This window comes from Chlorocebus sabaeus, chromosome 13 (genome assembly GCF_047675955.1).
Source record: "Chlorocebus sabaeus isolate Y175 chromosome 13, mChlSab1.0.hap1, whole genome shotgun sequence".
Lineage (NCBI taxonomy): Eukaryota > Metazoa > Chordata > Mammalia > Primates > Cercopithecidae > Chlorocebus > Chlorocebus sabaeus.
In genome coordinates, this window is record NC_132916.1 from 96,412,822 (window position 1) to 96,418,802 (window position 5,981).

General features: G+C 37.0%; 1 protein-coding gene across 6 annotated transcripts in view; it reads right to left on the reverse strand.

The window, feature by feature from the left end:
* The window catches only part of LOC140713193 (uncharacterized), a 229,200-nt gene that overhangs the window by 120,809 nt on the left and 102,410 nt on the right, over positions 1 to 5,981 (reverse strand). The window lies entirely within an intron of this gene.

Consider the following 5,981-nt stretch of genomic DNA (forward strand, 5'->3'; position numbering starts at 1 on the left):
AAGAAAGGCATACCTATTGGCTCAAATATGATTCAAGACAAAGTAAGGTCATTTATATGAGAAAAATGGAAAATAAAGTGAAGGATCTAAATCTAGAGAGTTTAATGTCAGCAAGGGATGGTTTGATAATTAAAAAAAAAAAGGTTTGACTTTTAAAATGTGAAGATAACAGGAGAAGCAACTTCTGCTGACCAAGAGGCTGCAGATGAGTCCCCAGAAACATTAAGAAAATCATTAAGGAGAAAAGGTATTTGCTTGAACCCGTTTTTAATGCAGACTAAAGTGCCCTATTTTGAAAAAATGCCATGAAGGACATTAATTAGTAAGGAAGACAAGTGAGCACCAGGATTGAAGGCAGGGATGGATAGGCTAACTCTACTGTTTTATGCAAATAGAGTCAGGTTCATGATCAAGACTGCCTTTACCTATAAAGCTGCTAACCCCCAAGATTTGAAGGGAAAGGATAAACATCAGCTGCTAGTCTTTTGTTTGTACAACAATAAGGCCTTCACACTGAGAATCTTTTTCTGGATTGGTTCCGTTGATGTTTTTTCCTGAAGTCAAGAAGCACCTTGCCAGTAGGAGACTACCTTTTAAAGTTCTTTTGATAGGGGACAAATTGAACAATGCCCCTGGTCACCCAGAACCCCATGAGTTCAATGCCAAAGGCATCAAAGTGGTCTACTCTCACCCCCCAAACACAACATCTCTAAATCCAGGGGGTCATAAGGACCTTTAAGGCTCATTACACACAGTGTACTCTATTGGGGAAAGGATTATCAACACTGTGGAAGAGAACCCTGACATGGAGAACATCATGAAAGTTTGGAAAGATTACACCATTGAGGATGCCATTGTTATTATAGAAAAAACAGAAAAGCCATCAAACCTGAAACAATAAATTCCTGGTGAAGAAAACTGCATCCAGATGTTGTACATGACTTCACAGGATTTGTCACAGAGCCAATCAAGGAAATCATGAAAGCGATTGTGGATATGACAAAAAAGGTTGGGGGGAAGGGTTTCAAGATACAGATCTTGAAGAAAATCAAGAGCTAATAGATATCACAGTAGAGGAATTAAAAGATGATTTGATGGAGATGAGTGCTTCCAAACCTGTGAGAGATTACAAGGAAGAAGATATAGAAGGAGCAATGCCAGGAAATAAATTGACATTAGACAATCTGGCAGAAGGGTTCCGATTATTCAAGACTGTTTTTGTCTTCTTTTACAGCCTAGACCCTTCTATGATAGAGGCACTGAGACTAAAATAAATGGTTGAAGAAGGATTGGTACCAGATAGAAACATTTTTAGAGAAAATGAAAAAAGCAAAAAAGTTAGACAGAAATTACAAAGGATTTCTGTAAAGTTACACTGAGTGTGACCTGCCTCTCTTGCCTCCTCTTTCACCTCCTTCATGTCTTCCGCCTCCACCACTGCTGAGACAGTGAGATCAACTTCTCCTTCTCTTTCTCCTTTTCAGCCTAGTCAACATGATGACAAGGATGAAGGCCTTTATGATGATCCATATCCACTCAATAAATGTAAATATATTTTTCTTTTCCTTATGATTTTCTTAATAACATTCTCTTTTCTCTAGCTTACTTTATTGTAAGAATACAGTGTATAATACATATAGCACACAAAATATGTCTTAATCCAACTATTTATGTTATTGGTAAGGCTTGTAGTCAACAGCAGGCTATTAAAGTTTTTCGGAAGTCAAAAGTTATATGTGAATTTTTGACTGCACAGGGGTGTTGGCGCTCCACGTTGTTCCAGGCTCAACCGTACTCTATACACTACCTCATCTAAGAAGACCTTCCAGATTTTACTCAAATAGAAATTAACTTTGTTCTCTCCTTTCTGATTCTCATAAAATTTGGTTGTATGCTCATTTCAGCCTTCCCAGTATTAATTATTTGGATATCTATAACCCCTAAAAGATTGTGAGTTCCAGGAGACAGGATGTCTGTTTAATAATAATGGTAATAATTATTACAACTGACATTTAAATATTATAAAGTTTACAAACAATGCCTACATACATTTTCTCATTTTTTCTTTTTTCCTCACACGAGCCTTGTAATAGCTTTGCATTTTTTTTTCAGCACTGCATATAATACTTTGCATATAGTAGGCTTTCAAAAATATTTTGGGGCTTAATTAAAATTAAAACTGGATTGTGTGGGTTGAATTAAAATGCTGCCAATTCTCTGAATTTTTATGTCCTGTAAAGCAATTAAGAGAGGGAAAGAAGATTTTGAATAATTTCACTTTTTCATTTGTATACAACCAATATATCCCTAAAACAAAAATTAAGAAAGTATTCATTAGACCGTTAAAATTAACTATGGCAACATCTAAACAGGGCAGGTTTTAAAATATGTGTTTATTTATCTATTAGGTCAGAACATCTCTTCTTTTTCCTGCCTCCTTTGTTTGTTCACTTGAGTCTTGGTCAGTATTCTGTAAGCTCCACATACAACATGTACATTGGGGAAATGAAAAGTCACACCAGGCTTCAAGAAAGTGATTCTGTTGGTAACCAGGACCAAGCCAGTTATGCCCATTCAACCCACTTTCTTTTAGAAGACACAGCTTCTCGTAGCCCTTTGGGGCCTGCTTAAATTCGGACATTTCTCTACTGGAAAATGAACTGAAGTTATCAACCTACATTTCACTACACAGATCACTAGTAACTACAGCTGAATTATAATCTCATATGATAACTATCCCATGAGACAAAAGCTTTCTCACCATTATGCACTCGAAGTAATCGGGTTTTTCTGCCAAGACTCTTCTATTTTCATGAGCAATTTAAAAATCACTTACAACTCAGAAAATAGGTCACCGCTTCTTTCATTTTTTAAGACAGTTGCAAGCAGTGTCTACCCCATGTCAAAAATCATTTCTTATTTTCATGGGACTCAGATTGCCAATGGCTCTCTGGAACAGAAAGGTCATTCAAAAATAAATGGAATGAGAGGGTGGCTTACATAAAGAACTAGAGTTTTTTTAAAAATGAAAAACAAAACCTGAGAAGAGTACTTAGAAGCTAAATACTATTAGAGTGAGAGGTAAGACTCCTAGAAAAACAATAAAAACAGAATAGAGTTGAGAAACAGAAAGGAAAGCAATGAATTAAGAAATGATTAATGGTATTTGCATGTAGAGTACATGCAAGAAGAGAAAGAAATAAAATAAATAGTCTTGGAATTCCACCTACAACTCAGATATTTTTCCTGTAGGCATTCAGAATGTATTAAACAAAAGTAAAACTCTGCCAACAATAATGGCTGTGTTTCCACAGTCCTTTGATGGACCAGAGCTTGTTTTAAGGGAATAAGGAACCAATGAAGGTTTTTGTGCACATGGTGACATGATCTATTTGTGATTTAGAAGGGCCACTTCTGGCTCATTATAGAAAAATTATTGGGAGGGAAAAATCAGAATAAAGAGTTGTAAGACACTGCAGTATTCTAGAAATGAGAGAAGAGTCTAGAATCCAAAAGTGACATTGAATTACAAGGAGATAACGAAGAGAAAAGACATTAGGAGATAAATTCAATTGAACTCAGTAACTCCCGGGCTAAGGAAAGTAAAAAGGAATAGCATGAAGCTAGGAAGAGAGTTCATTATTTTATAGTGCCTTGGATAGATGGTGGGAGGGGTGTTGACTACATTAATCAGGAAATGGAAGAAAAGAGAAGGAGATAATGCCTTGAGAAGATGAGCACACTCGATGGAGCTGACCTGAACTCAGTTGCAAATCATATCATCCACATGAAGGCAACAGTTGAAATAAAAAGAGTGTCCATAATATATTAGAAGAAGTAACACTTTTAAAAATTTGTGGAAACACATTTATACTAATTGACAGATTGCTGTTACAATAATTCAATTGATTTCCATTATTCATTAAGTACATAATTAACTTGAGAGGCATTAAGATATAATAGATAGGTGTGTCCTGCTTTACCAGCTTAGAGCACAGGAAACTTCTAACATTCAGAATAGTATGACTGAGCACCTTCCCATCCTCCTTACGACAAGAAGGTCTATTTTCCCTCCTCACTACTGAGTTCTAGGGATCTGTCCTTCTTGCTAACCTTCACTGAGAGAAAAATAAAAGCACTTCATTAATCTACCCAAAGCCCCCTTCTCTGCCACACAGCACTACTCTTGAAGGCATTAATAGTTATGCACCCTGGGCAGGCCTCCACATGGAGAGAGAAGCCCTTCAGAGGCCTGCCTATCTGAAACGAACTAAGTTGAAGCTTCAGGGCCCCTCACCTGCAAGGCCCCATGCCATGTCCCTCGAATGGGCCCTAGCAACTTCATATTCTGAATTTTGTATTCTTTCATTTTTAAAGAAGGAACCCAATATGTTATAAATTCAGGTCCAACAACACCTGAATTGGCCCTTTCCCACCCTCTCACTGCTGCTCTGAGAGCAGCTCCTCCATCCTGGGGAAGGAAGAAGCAGTCTCCTGCCTCTCTGTCCAGTTTATGGTTGTGCCATAAGATGGTAGACCTGGGATTCTCAGGTACAACTCTGCAGTGACAGCAGTGGAGTTTAATCATGGACAAATGCAGGAAGTATGCATGATCCTCACCTAAGATGCATAAATTATTGCAATATGAGCTGTGATCTGATGCAGTGTTTCCCACATCACCCCAGGCTCTGGTATGAATGCCAGGCACCAGTTCCAGCTTTTTCTCTTCCAGAAGGTTCCCCTAAGAGTCTTCTGTGGTTCTTACTGCCAACTGGTCTCAAACTAGGACACCTCAGCAACCAGGCATTGTAGTGACATTGAAACTCAGAGCTTCAGGGTCTCCTTCCATTTCTCCCCAAAGTCTCCTTGACCTTTATGCAAATTTGAGCAACTTATTCATCACCAGAAACCTCCAAGTGTAATATTTTTAAGGCAGAAAGCCAGGCACCACCTGCCTTCAGAGCTAAAGTTTCATGTCTTATAAGCCTAAGAGGGAAAATGATATTTTAACACCTTTCCTTAACAAAAAAAGTGATGCCCATTTCATTCATATAATTGAAATGGGCCATTAAATTTTTTTCCAGAACAAAAAAAGGCAGCTTCCATAATATATTTTTCTAGATAGATGTACATATATTTTGCAAACTTTAAATAGCTTCATCTCATTCTCTTTGTTCTCTCTCTCTCTCTCTCACCACACCTTGTACCATTAAAATTCTGCTTCATTGTATTTCCCTCAAAATAAATAAAATATTTATTTAGAAACATAACTGATACAAACTAGTGTTATCCATTACCCAGGGCAAGGCTTTATGGTTCTGGGACTTACAAGATCACCTTGAACTCCTAAAATATTGCTTGATTTTATCAAATACACGGTGGAAATCTCTAGTTGTGAATATACTGAAAATAGCCCTTTCAATGCTTCTGTGAACCTAATGGAACCTAAACTGAAAGCTACCACCTTGATTTAAACTTTGAAGGAATGTGAATAATTAAGGAGGCATATTCAGGATTTAACTTTATTTCAGAAGGATAAATGTCTCACATATGAACTTATCTTCTAATTCAATTAACTTAAATGATGTAAGAATTCATGTTTCACTGAAATACGATTTTTTTTCCCACTATTTTGTTTCTTTTGGAAAAAAATGCAAAATTTTGCAATATTCTGCTTTTTAGAAAATGAATCCAGCAGCAACATTATCTTTTATTTTTCTACCTTTAAAAAACCAAGTTGGAGTTTGTTTTATGCATTTTTTTTTAAACTTGGGGATAAGTAAACTTTTAAATAGGATATCAAAAATACAGCAAAAATCTGTAAGAATGTTTTAAAAATGAGAAGTGAGGGGGAGAGTAACTCTACAAACTATTAAAACATGTTGTAACGTTAAATCAGGAGTAGTGTGAAGAGGCGAGGATGACCAGGATCGACCAAAGCCTGCGTGCAGCAACTATGCCCTGCCGCCATCACCCCCACC